Below are 14,118 nucleotides of genomic sequence, written 5' to 3'. Positions count from 1 at the left end.
GGGGTGCATCCATCCTGTGCAGAGTCTGGAAATACCAGTGTTTGCTGTAGGAAAGTGAGGTACCAGGAGAGGGCCCTGTCCCTGCACCGGAGCTGCAGCACACAGCTGTGCAAGGTGTCTGTCGAGCAAAAGTTACCAGCGGGGGTGAGAAGGGCGGAGGCACAAGCTGTGCATCATGGCGCTTCAGCCATCAGAGGCACGAAGACCTTTCCTAACAGTTCCCTAGGTTCTGCGAGTTTCATTTGTGCCTTCAATTCTCAATTCTCTCCAATTCCCAAGCATCGTTCAGAGAACCCTTTCAAATCCCTCGGTGAGTAACCAGCCCAGCACTGGCCGTCCACAGCGGATAATTGACTTGCTCAGAGATCTAAATTGTATTTAAAAAGAAAGAAAGAAAGAAAAAGCAAGCTCCGACTTTTGCGCGGGGGGCCTGCAGTTGACTCTCTTGCCACTAGGTGGCCACCTTCCCCTGTTCCTGGACACAGCTTTGGCTAAGGCCTGAACTGAGGACCCAGGAGCTGGGGTGCAGGCGCTGGCTGTGTAGAAGAGAGTCTAGTGGATACCGAATTTTTTATTTTTAAACTTGGAAATGCCTCTCCATCCCGCCAAGCAATTTTACCAGTTGCAGTCACAGCTGCACAGCACTAAGGAAGATCACGTAGAGCAGTCTCCTGTTCTTGCTCACCTGACTCTCGGCATCTGCAGATGTTTCAGTCCAGAAACCCAGGCCCCCACCAAAGCCAGCTTGGTTCCCTGGCATTATCAGAATGGCAGAGTGACAGAGAGAGAGCTTCTCTCCGATAGTTCACTCTCACATGCCTACAACAGCTGTGTGGCCGTGTCTGGGCCAGACTGAAGCTGGGAGTCAGGAACTATGCTGTCCTCCCTCAAGCTCTTGGGTCATCTTCCACTGTCGCCCAAGGTGCATTATCACGGAGCTGGACTGGAAGCAGAGCAGCCCAGACGCGAGTAGTGCCCTGATAGGGGAGGTCCTGCAGGCCTTGGCTTTACCCTCTGTGCCACAATGCCCGTTCTTCTTTGATTTCCAATTGGGCTCCAATTTACAGACATTTAATGGCACAACTTTTAGTGTAGTGTTCACTGAATTGTTAAGTGTACATTTTAGGGGAACCAACTACCGCATGGGGACACAGAACATTTCCATCCCCCTAATTGCAGTTCTCGTCTGCCTTCAAGGTCACTCCCGTGAGATGAAGAGACTGAGGCCAGGGGTGGGCAAGCGGTGGATGAAGCAGGGAGCAGGGGTCTTAGGCCCATGTGCCCCATAAGAGGCTGACTCCAGCTTTTAATTGTCTACAGCTGGTGGTGTGCATTTTGCTGATGAGACCAAGCAAGTATTTACTTTGAAGAAATGGCATTATGAGAGCCAGCTCATCCTGCTAGCATTTTAGTGATGTCATTTCCCCCTACATTTGTACATGTAGGAAGTGTTCTAACATACGTGAGGTGAGCATGTCGCAAAGTGGTTCTTACGATACTCTTTCCTTACGCACTTGTGAAGGCAGCTAAGAAGATGATGGAAGCCTGGGGCCAGCACTGGAGCAATGCCAGCCTCCTACATGGGCACTGCTTTGTGTCCCGGCTGCTCCACTTCCGATACAGCTTCCTGCTAATGGCCTGGGAAAGCGGCGGAAAATGGTCAGAGTTCTTGGACCTCCACCACCCCTATGAGAAACCTGGATGAAACTTCTGGCTCCTATCTTCTGCCTGACCCAGCCCCAGTCATTGTGGCCAGCTGGGGAGCGATCCACTGGGGTTCAAGATTTCTCTCTCTGCTTCTCTCTCTCACCCCTTCTCTATTGCTCCCCACTTTTTCTGCAACTCTTTCAAATAAATACATCTTTAAAAAAGAAAAGAAACGATTAAAAGCATTCAGTGGGACCGATTATTTATTTTGAAAGCAACCTCTCCTGAGGAGCTACTCAGGGGAGAGTTTGTGTATCAGTCTGTACTGGCTGTGCCTTTGCACCATGCTGGGGAGACGCAGCCATTTCTACCAAGGTAGTTTCTCTTAGTTAAGTGTCTCTTAATACAACTTCTGACGAAGGCCAAACATAGACGCAGAAACATACGCAGCCAGTGTATGCATGTATACATGTTTAGGGGCAGCGATTGTGGCTTGGTGCGTTTTCAAGCCACTGCTTGGGACAGCCACATCCCACCCTGGAGTGCTTGCCTGGAGTCTCCTCTCTGTTTCCGATCCTGCTGCAGGCTGATACGCACCCTGGGAGGCAGCAGGTGATGGTACAAATGTCACGTGGGAGACCCAGATGGCTTTCCAGGCTTCTGGCTTTGCCCCGGCCTATCCCTGACTGTTGGGGGCATTTGGACAGTGAGCTGGGGGCATGAACCATTGTTTCTTTCCTTTTTTTTTAAATTAAAACATTTATTTTATTTTTATTCAAAGGGTAGAGTTATAGAGGAGAGAGTTTTCCAACTGCTGACTCATTCCCCAAATGACCATAATGGCCAGAGCTGAGCATTTCTGAACCCAGGAACCAGGAGCTTCTACAGGGTCTCTCACGCAGGTGCTGGAGCCCAAGGCTTTGGGGCATCCTCTACTGCTTTCCCAGGCCACAGGCAGGGAGCTGGATGGGAAGTGGAGCAGCTGGGACATGGACCAGCACCCATGTGGAATGTTGCTGGTGCAGCAGCTCGAGGCGTCTGCATCCCATGCCAGAATGCCTCGTTGGAGTTCCCCAGTCTACTTCCGATCCGGAGTCCTGCCATGGGGCACACTGGGAGGCAGCATGTGATGGCACAGCTGTTTGGGTCCCTGCCACTCCTGCAGCAGAGCTGGATGGAGTTCCAGCTCCCCGTTTTTTCCCTGGACCAGGATTGGCTATTGTAAATATCAGGGAATGGTCCAGCAGACAGAGTGACTTGTCATGACTAGGTGTTTCTTGCTTAATCAAGTTCAATGTGACTGTTCCACGTTCTCAGACCTCTGGGACACTTTTCCTATGAATTTTCTCACGTTTACCTAAACCCCACAGGGGCCACAGCCTTGCTCAAGGGGTAAGCCTCTCTAGAGACGCGTAGAAGATGTGGTAGCATGGCCTTCTCAGACTGCTAGCGGCCCTGTTCTTGTGATTCTCTACCTCTTTGCTGTCACATCCACCTGGGAGATTTGTGAAAATGAATGAGACTGCCAGGGTCGCTGAGCTCATGTCCTGAGGTGGTTTGTGTGGAAGAGGCACAGGTGCACGCGGTAACACAGGGGCAAAAAAGGCACAAGTCGGTGGAGCTGACAGCCATCCCCAATGACAGGTGACAACATTCCTTTCTTCTCTGAGTGAGGTGGGGAAGCAGTGCAGGCACTTCTGCAAATCGCTATCCTTTGATTATCAAACGATGCGGGGCTTTTTACCACACCATGCAAATGACTCACTCCTTGTGGTCAGGTGAGGCTGCAGCTTTGGTGGTAACCACACCAAGGCTTGTCAGAGGTGGGTGAAGGGGCTTTCCTAGGTGGTGGGAGAGGAGGTTACCTATTGGAGGCACTTGCGGATGCGGTTTCTCCAGCGTATCCATCACACAGGAAGCTCTAAGGTCCTAATAACCGGACTTGACAGAACTTGACAAAAGCAGTCATGGTGTTCATTAACTAGAAACCACTGCAGCCCCAGCAGAGGACGCCGGCTAACAGGCAGTGCCAGTGCATGCGCAGCCTGGCGGTGCCTTGCATTGCCGTTACAAGTCCGGGTTGGGAGTAAAGAGAGCCTCGGGGGCACCTCCTCCGCAGAGGCCATGATCTGCTGGTTCCTGTGGAGACAGGTACAAGGGAGAAGCAGAAGGGGAGCGGAGCTGTCGCTGCGCCCCCTGGAGGAGATCCCTCCAACAGCTGATTCCCGGCTCTGCCTTCACAATTCCTTTTTTCACATTTATTGTAGCAGGGCTTCTGCGTGGGAATCCCATTCCTCAGCCTTGTGTGGCGTTGAGTGAACCGCACACACTGCTGGGCTTGTGATGGCGATACCTATTTCACAAACCCAGACCTATGTGCTCTGTGGTCCCCACACTGGCCAGGGCCAACAGTAACCTTAGTTGCCTGGCAGAAAGATAGGAGACAGCTGCTTTATTTTATTTTATTATTATTTTTAAACAAACCTTGCAGAATACTTGAGCTCTGGAAGCTATGTGCAACTTAATTTTTTTTAAAAAAAGATACAAGTTCTTTTTAGTTTTATTCAGAAGGCAGAGACTGAGAACTATAGAGGTTTACTTTCCAAATCCCTGCAACAGCTAGAGCTGGGCCAGGCTGAGGCCAGGAGCCAGGAACTCCTTCTGGGTCTCCAGCTTGGGTGGCAGCGATTCAGGTACAGTGGCGCATTTCCCAAATGCCCACAACAGCTGGGGCTGGGGGACAGGATGCAGCCCGGAGCCAGGGACTCAATCCTGATCGCGGATGTATGAGGCCAACGTCTAAGAACTTGAGCTTCATTAGCAGGAAGCCGGGGTCGGAAATGGAGCTGGGACATGAAACCAAGCACTCCAATACTGAATAAGGCCCAAGGGGCATCTGAACTATTGCTCCAAATGCTTGTCCCTGGAGAAACATCTTAAAGGATGCTCTCAAAACGAGCTCCCTTTCGAGCCCTCAAATGTAGCATTCGTATTGATTAGGTATTCGTTGCAGATGGCAGGGATTAAAAGATTTTTGGAATTGACTTTGTGTTCTGAAAAATAGACAACGTGAGGACCCATATTGCGGTTCAGTGGGTTAGGTTTCTGCTTGAAGTGCCGGCATCCCATATCACAGTACTGATTTGAGTCCCAGCTACTTGCTTTTGACCCAGCTCCCTTATTAGACAGCTGGGAAGGTAGCAGAAGATGGCCCACGTACTTGACCTGCTATCCACGTGAGAGATCTTGGCTCCTGGCTTTCCCCTAGCCCAGACCTAGTTGTTGCGGTCATCTGAGGGGCAACGGCAGAGGGAACATGTCTCTTCCTCCAGCTCGCTCTCTCTCTCTGTCACTTCTCCTTTCAAATAAACACAGATGGGGGCTGGCATTGTGGGAGAGTGGGCTCAGCTCCATCTGCAATGCCAGCATCTCACGTGAGTGCTGGCTTGTTTCCAGGCTGCTGCACTGTGGTCCAGCTTCCTGCTAATGGCCTGGGAGAAGCAGTGGAGGATGGCCCAAGTGGGAGACCTGGATGAAGTGTCTGACTCCAGTCTGGTTCAGTCCTGGCTTTTGCAACCACTGGGGGGAGGGGGCAGAACCAGCATATGGAAGCTCTCTTTCTGTCACTCCGCCCCCCTCTCTAACTCTGCCTTCCAAATAAGTATAAATACATTAGAAATAATCTAAAACTAAGTAAAGCAAATATTTTTAAAAATAGAGACACTAACATAGATCTTAGAATGGATCAAGAATTTTCCGTAAAATTTTACATATATTAAGTCATTCAATCTTTAGAACATGACATGTATAAGGTAGGCACTGTTATTTTGCCCATTCTATAGTATGAGACCACTTAGAGAACATATGTGACCAGCTAATACATGGTGGCATTGATTCAAAGTGATATTTCTATTTTAAAATATATTTTCATTGCACATAAATGCTGTGTCAGTTTCCATAACTATTCAGCAGATGATTGAAAGCAAAGCACTTTTTCCGTAGAGTATCAGCCCAGTCCTGTCCACCCTTCAAACTCTACTGTGTGAGTCTTATTGTTCAGGGTAGCCCTCTATTTTAGCATCTGTTTTATCCAAGATGTAGAAGTGGTTGTTTAAAATGTGCTCCACGTTGTAGAGAAAGACTTTCTTCTACCTCTGGGTTGCTATGTTTTCCTTTTTATGTTCTAGAATCTTCTCACAGTGCCATAGAGTTGGGCTTACTCATCACTGAGAGGTGAAAGCTTTATCCCCATTTTGCATTTGTTCCCAAATAGGATGAGCTCATTCCTTCTGGCTCACCGCCTGCCTGCTTGGATGCTGTTAGAATCTTCCTTTCTGTCTTAGAATTGATGACCTTCTAGCAGCCCAAAAGGATTGTGGAGGGAGCCATCTGGCCAGGAAGGTCACCCTGGCAAGCTTGCTTCTCTGTTTTTTGCAAAGTCACTGTCCTGCAGGGCCCCGGGTGCTCTTGCAGCCAGCCCCCCCCCCGTCCCTGGCCAGTGGCCAGCCTGCAGGCCTGGCTGTCCTCCCGAGATGCCATCTCCAGCATGAGAGTGCACCTGCCACTCACCCCAGGGTCAAAGGCCCCATCTTAAAAACAAAAAAAAACAAAAAAAAAAACAACTTATTTTATTTGAAACTGGAAAGTCAGATATACAGAGAGGAGGAAAGACAGAGAGGAAGATCTTCCATTTGATGATTCACTCCCCAAGTGATCAAAACGGCTGGAGCTGAGCCAATCTGAAGCCAGAAGCTTCTTCCAGGTCTCCCATGTGGGTGCAGGGTCCCAAGGCTTTTGGACCATCCTCAACTGCTTTCCCAGGCCACAAGCAGGGAGCTGGATGGGAAGCGGGGCTACCAGGATTAGAACCAGCGCCCATATGGGATCCTGGTGTGTCCAAGGCAAGGACTTTAGCCACTAGGCCACTGCGCCAGATCCTTTTTTTAAAATCCTTTTTGGTTCTTTACTTTTCTGAAAGTACACATCATCTGATTTTTTAAAATTATTTCTTTATTTATATGAAAGATAAAGTTACAGAGAGAAAAGGAGAGACACAGATCTTCCTTCTACTAGATCACTCCCCAAATGGTCTTAAAAGCCAGAACTGGACCAGGCCAAAGCCAGCAACCAGGATCTTCAACCAGGCCTCCCCCATGGATAAAGGGGACCCAGATACTTGGGCCATTTTTCACTGCTTTTCCCAGGCCATTAACAAAGAGCTGGATTGGACATGGACCAGCACCCGTGTGGGATTGCCAGCATTGGCAAGTGATAGCTTTACTTGCTAGCCACAATGCCAGCCTCCTGAAAGCTCCTTCTAAGGAGAGATTCCTGGGAAATAGTTGAAAGCTGTACATCTCTGAAATTACCTTGATTCACACATGATTGCTAACTTGGGCAGCCACAAGAGTCCAAGTTGGGAGCAATTTTCCCAAGCATTTTATAAACACATTATTTTATTGTCTTCTAGTTTCATGTACTGCTATTGGGGAATCCGATGCCATTCTGATTCTTGGTCCTTCCTATGAAACCTTGTTTTCCCCTCTGAGTGTTGCTTGTAAGATGGCTGTGGCCAAGTTTCTTCACACTTTGTCACGAGGCACTTTCGTGTGGTCCATTATGTTGGACTCAGCGGTCACTGAAAGGTGGAAGCTCACGCCCTATAGTTCTGAGATAACTGAGTGATTTTGTTGATCTGTCCCCCTCTTTTTCACATATATACAGGAATGGCTTTTTAATATTCTTATCTTTTCTTACTTCTTTTTTTTTTCTCTGTGTCTTTTGTCCATTCATTCTAGGACATTCTTAACTTGATTTACCTACCACTCATATTTCATTTTTGCTATAATATCTTCATCTAAAAGAGTTCTATCAGGTTCTCTTAGTGTTCCCTTTACAAAATTTGTTTTCCTTTTTATTTGGAAGGATGGGGAGGGGAGAGAGAGAATAAGAGAGATCTTCCATATTCCATCTGCTAGTTCTCTCTGCCCAAACTACCTGCAATAGGCAGACCTGGGCCAGGCTGAAGCTAGGAGCCCAGGACTCAAACTGAGTCTCCTATGTGGGAGAAGAGACATCATCTACTGTCCCCTGAGTGCTGGGCCTCAGCAGGAAGCTGGATCAGAACAGCCAGGACTCAAACCAGGTTCCAGGATAAGAGATATTGGAGTCACAGGTGGCAACTCAGATGCCTGCCCCAGAATGTTCCTCATTTTAATCTGACTTTTTATATCTTTATTTCTCAAAGGAGTTCTGTAAAAAGTTCTTTAGTTTTTATCTTTCTCCATTGGCTGGCTTTTCCCTGATCCAACTCACATGATACCAACAGGTGTTGTAGCCCTGCCCAAACTGGTCTTCCCCCATTCCAGCTCACACTCTCCAGTGGGAGTGGTGGTCCAGCATGGGAGCCCAAGCAGTCTCCTACTGGTGTCGTCCCCTGCCCCTCTGGGGTCTATGTGTGCTGGTTGGGTGCTGTGGCTCAGTATGGCATGGCCTGCCTCACCTCAGCATTTGCTAGTGTGTGCTGCAGCTTGGATGGGCCTGGCCCACTCTCAATTCCAGCTCACACTAGTGGGGGCTATAGCCTAACCCAGCCCAGCCAGCCCCCAGTCCCAACCCTCATGTGAGCTGACACGTATTGCAACTGAACCTGGCCCGACCTACATTCTATGCTGGTGCTCAGATTCACCAGCAGGTGATATGAACTGGCCCTGCCTGGTTCACCCTCAACCTGTGCCAAATGTATGCCAGCGGGTACTGTTCCTTGGCCTGGTCTGGGTTGCTCCCTATTGTCCTTGCACTCACCTGCAGCGACTGTGTCCCAACACAGGAGTTTCCCAAGCTCCTCCATCAGAACCTCTCCCAATACCAGATCTTGCGCTCATCAGTGGATCCATGGGCCAGCCCTACTTAGCCCATCTTCTGGCCTAGCAGGAACAGTGGCCTTTTCTGACTGGCCTTCAACCCATCCTGGTTTTTATTGTTAGGTGTTACAGCCCAGCCAAGCCTGGTCCACACCCAGACACAGCTCACACCTGGCTCACGAGGGGCAAAGACCTATCTTAACCTGTCCTACACCTACCCTGGTTTTCACGAGCACCAGTGGGTGTAGGAGTCTAGCCCAGTCTGGCACACCCCAGATCCAGTCCACACTTGTGCCAAGGGACACTACAGCCATGTCCAGTCCAGAATGCAGCTCCCACTCTGGCCTCCGCACTCACCAGTGGGAATCACAACCCAGCCAGGGCATCCCTTTAGTTCTCCAACCAGGCCTATTCCCAGTCATAGACCTTGCGTGTGCCAGTGGTTGCTCTGACCTAGCTTGGCTTAGTCCCTTACTTGTCATGGTCTTTGCCGTTGAATGCTGTAGCCTGGCCTGGCCCACCTGCTCCCAGTCCCAACTCTCACTGGTGGGTGCTGGAACCCAGCCATGCTCAGTCTGCTCCCATCCCTGGCTCATGCAAACTGGTAGGTCATGACAGCTTAGCCTGGCATAACCTGAGCTCCAGCCTAGTTTCTGCACTTGCTGGTGAGCTAAGGTTTGCTCAGTCCTGTCCAGTCTGTCCCCTTCCAAAACCAACCCACATATTAGCCAACAGTTGGAACTACCTTGCCCAGCCTGCACATCTGGACCATGTGCTCACCAGTGGGAGCTATGACCCGCTAGGGGAGTTTCTCATGTTCCCCTCAATTGGCCCACTCCCAGAACCAGATGTCATGTATGCCAGCAGCTGTTAGGCTCTTGCCCAGCATAGCCTGCTCCTCCATCTTGGTCTTGAATGAGCACCTGGTTCTCTTGTGTGCTGGTTAGTGTCCAGCATGGACACTGCCTAATGTGACCTGTCTCCTGTTCTGACATTCAATCGGGTACTGAGATCTAGCTCTGCTAGACAGGTCCCAGACCTAACTTTGACATGGACTGGCATGTGGTGGTAAGCAATGTTCCATGCTAACAAGCCTTACTCAGAACTCCAATGTGGGCTGGTGTATCAAGTTGATCCCTACAGATCTTCCAGTCTCTCCCTTCCAAACCACCAGGTCTCAGTCCCTCACTTATGTGCAAGTACAGTGGTCCTGTAGTTGGAGTCCCTCAAGATTCATTCCTCACCTACATGCACAGTAGCCTTATTCATGGATGTCCCTGGGCAGTAACTCATATCCCCAAGATCCCAGAGTTTGCTGCTGGGCAGTCAGCGGGCAGAGCCAGGGGCTGGTTGGCACTCTGGCCACCCGCAAACCCAAGGTGGTGGCTGCAGGCAGAGCCAGGGATCGACCTAAGCTTCTGAGAGATCCCTTCATAGCATACTTACCATGAAGGGAGAAAAATCTTGGGCCTAGCCAAGCCCTGGACTCACTCACTACTTGGTAGCAGTGGCTGGGGCTAAGGCCCCAAGCATTGAGTCTGATCTGGCTTAAGTACTCCCAGCAGCCCTCATGCTGCTGGCAGCTCCCTCCACCCAACCCACAAGATCAAACTCCTAAATTGAATTTTTTTAAATGAAAGTTTTATTTATGTATTTTAGAGGTACACACACACACACACACACACACACACACACACACACACAAAGAGTGCTCCTATCCACCAATTCACTCCCATAAAAGCCTGCAATAGCTAGGACTGGGCCTGGCCAAAGCCAGGAGCCTGGAGCACAGTCTGGGTCTCCCACACTGACAGTACAGACCCAAAAAGTTCAGCTGTTACCTGCTAGAAGCTGGATGGAAAGCAGAGGCAGAACTCGAAGCCAGGCATCCAATATGAGGTAAAAGTATCCCAAGTGACAGCTTAACATTTATACCACAACACCTGACCCAAGATGTGGAACCTGGGGTCTGCACATTGGTTCAACTGGTTAGTCGTATACCTGTAAGCACAGCATCCCGTATGGGAACTAGTTCATGTCCTGGCTGCTCCGCTTCCCATCCAGCTCCCTGCTTACAGCCTGGGATTCAGCAAAAGATACCCCAAAGCCTTGGGACCCTGAACCTGTGCGGGAGACCTGGAAGAAGTTCCTGGCTCCTGACTTCAAATCGGCTCAGCTCTGGCCATGGCTGCCATTTGGGGAGTAAGGCAGTAGACAGAAGATCTTTCTCTCTGTTTCTCTGTAAATCTGCCTTTCAGGTAAGAATAAAAAAATTCTTTTTATAAGATGTGAGATTCTTTACTGGGATCTTAACTTCTAGATCAAGCACCATGCCTGAATTTGAACTTTAGACAAACAACGCACATTTTTAAATGTAAACAATATTTAAGATCTACTTGTTTATGTATTCAGTTGGTTAGTAAAGCATGTGCTGTCTATCTGAAATTTGAACCTAATGAAGTGTCCTTTACTTGGTAACTCAGGGAGAGTGATAGCTGCCAGGCTGCCAGGAAGTGCTGAGCGCCTGCGAATGGGTGGGGCTTCCCGGGGGAGTTCATGGGCACGTTGCTCTGGTTTCATGGAGTCATAGATGGCAGGCCCCATCTACCTTCTTGGAGCTCCTTGAGAAGAGTGTTCCCAGCTCCCCATCCTAGGGACTCCAACCCTGGCTGTCAGTGTTCTAGGAGGCAGGTGAGGAGGAATCCGGAGCAGCCAAGTCTGTTCCAAGGTAAGGGACACACGGCTCGTCCCATCTCAGCACAGTGGCCCTGCTCTTACGTCAGTCCATAGGCCTGGTGGGAAAGAGCTGTAACTTCTTGCACTCCTCTTGCCCCCTGCTCAGGGACCCCTATTCCCTTGATCCTGAGCTGGTCTTAAGGATTCGCACGACCTACTGAGACCAGCAGAAATTATGTTCAATAGCTTGCTAAGCCTAGATACAAAATGCCTAGAAACCTGTGCCTGGTTCTTTTGGTGCATCTTTGCTGAAAACTCTGAGCCATCCTCAGTCCTGCCTGTGGAGAGGGCACACACAGGTGCTGTGCTTGACAGTGCTGGCTGAGGGCACCCTTCCCTCTTGCCCTGGTGCCCCTCTGCCAGCTGAATGCTACCCTGTGGTCTCTGTGGATGCCACAGAGAGCAGAATTCCTCTGCCAAGCAAGCCATGTTCAGGACAGAGCCACACAACCATGAGATATAATCAGATGACCAGCATCTGAAGCCAACAACTTAGAGACGATGTGGAGAAGCACAACCCGTTAACTACTTGATGTCCCGTCCCTGAGATCCCCCTGCTCCGTGCGCTCCTTAGAATGCGCCCTCCAACCCTCTGCCCCTTTGCAGGAGCAGCAATGATAGCCATGCTGCGCCACGGGGCTGCTGGAGGGCACCACCCACTCCTGGTACAGACTTACAGCAAACGCCCAGATCTGGGTCTGTCTGCCAGGTGCTGTGGAGTCCTCCCTCTCCTGGGAAATCCTACCCTATCACATTGCTTCCTATTTGTTTCACCCCTGGTGAGGGAGTCAGCTTCCTCAGGTGTGCTAAGCCGGTTGCCACCTGTCGATCTGCTTCCCAGGCTCCAGAGTTTTACAATTTTTTCTTCTCTTATTCCCTTGTCTTTGTAAAATTTTTTAATCGACTCTTGCTTTAATTGGATTTCAAGGAAGAGTAGAGATGAATGCATGCTTTCTTTCTGGCATCTTTAATTTAGGTTTCTGTTGGTCTTTCATTGCAGCCATTGTACCACTTTGTAAAATACTCTGTCTTGGATCAGGTGCCCAACAGAGGGATTCTGGTGTACAAGCTCTAGTGAGGGAAATCTTTGGAGGAAGAAATCTTTGGTGAATGAGAGAGAGACATGGGTTGGGCAGAGCTGAGGAAGAGGCTGAGCAAAGACTTTGCTTCTGCTGAAGTGTTTCAGATAGTGTTTATTTGAAACACACACACACACACACACACACAGACACACACACAGAGTAAGCTAGCTCCCATCCACTGCCCCACCCAGAATGCCCAGTGGTAGGAGTTGGGAACTCAGTCCAGGTCCCCTGGTGGATGGCAGAAGCCCCATTGCTTGGGCCATCACCTGCTGCCTCCTGGGTCCACGGGAGCAACAAACTGGAACCTGGAGCAGATGTGTGGCTTGAACCCAGGCATTCTGATATACAATATAGGGGTCTTCACGAATAAGCCAAACACCCACTTCTTGGTTTCTGGGAAGGTTTTGAAGACTTTTTTATTTTAAGTTTGAAATGTGGAGCCAAAGAGAGGGAGAAATAGAGGAGAGATTTTTATCTGTTGGTTCAACTCCCTAAATGACAGCAGCCTGGAGTTCCACCCGGGTCTCCCTGGTGGGTTAACAGGGGCCAAAGGGTCTAGGATTGCTTGCATTCCTTTCCCAGGTGCATTAACAAAGATCTGAAGCTGAAGTGGAGCAGTCGGGATACCAACTAGTGTCCTTATGGGATGCGGATGTCCCACGCAGTGCCACCATGGAGGTTTAACCTCAGTTTGATCCCATGGGAGCTATAGGATATGAAGGGTGTCACTGATTTGTTCCTGGTGTTTCCTATCTCACAAGAGGTAGCCTCTGACCTTGGCTTCCCCAGCCTGGTCTGAGGGCCATTAAGGGAGAAGCTGGGGCTCAGTGCGGTGGCCTAGCAGCCAAAGTCCTCGCCTTGAATGTGCCAGGATACCATATGGATGCTGTTCTAGTCCCGGAGGCCCTGCTTCCCATCCAGCTTTCTGCTTGTGGCCGGAAAAAGTAGTTGAAGACGGCCCAAAGCCTTGGGACCCTGCACTGGCATGGGAGACCTAGAAGAGGTTCCTGGCTCCTGGCTTTGGATCGGTACAGCTCTGGCCATTGTGACCACTTGGGGAGTGAATCATCAGACGGAAGATCTTCCTCTCTGTTTATCTGACTTTACAATAAAAATAAATAAATATTTAAAAATAAATACCCAACAAATTATTAAAAAAAATACATAAGGGAGAAGCTGGCAGCTGAGAGCTCCGTGTACCCAGCAGTAAAAGTTATCACCAACTAACAGCACCTGTATGTTTCATGCTTTTGAGCCACATAATTGTCATTTTTTTAAAAGACTTATTTTTTATGTAATTTTTTTTTTTTTTGGAAAACGAAGGTACCTCCTTCTGCCAGGTCAGCATGAAGTGATTTCTTCACTTACCCTCCAGCTGTGGATGCACACATACTCTCACAAGTTACCTGTCCTCTAATTCGAAAAACCGAAGTGTGCTTGCACACTCAATAGATTCCACTTACATTCCCTATGAGGTGCACACAGCACTGGACGCGGGAGCAAAGACCCACCATACCTGGTAGGTGACTGATGTCCAGCCACGCGAGCGAGAGGAACACATCCAGTCGGGTTGTCCTAGGGAGGCCAAGGCTGTCCTGGGGACTGGTTCTCAGCTAAGCGGGTCGCAGGTGAATTCCTTCCTATTGCTAGCGGATTCCCCAGGGCCAGCTGGGAGCACTGGGAAGGCGAACTGTCCTCCTCCAAGGAGGTACGAAAGTGCTGGAAACTTGGTGGAATGTGTGTTCCAACGCCAAGACCCCGGGCCCAGCGTGGGCCTGAGGAGGTCA

Source organism: Ochotona curzoniae, unplaced genomic scaffold (genome assembly GCF_017591425.1).
Source record: "Ochotona curzoniae isolate NIBS_2020 unplaced genomic scaffold, NIBS_Ocur_1.0 contig_883, whole genome shotgun sequence".
Taxonomy (NCBI): domain Eukaryota; kingdom Metazoa; phylum Chordata; class Mammalia; order Lagomorpha; family Ochotonidae; genus Ochotona; species Ochotona curzoniae.
This window is presented reverse-complemented; position numbering follows the sequence as displayed.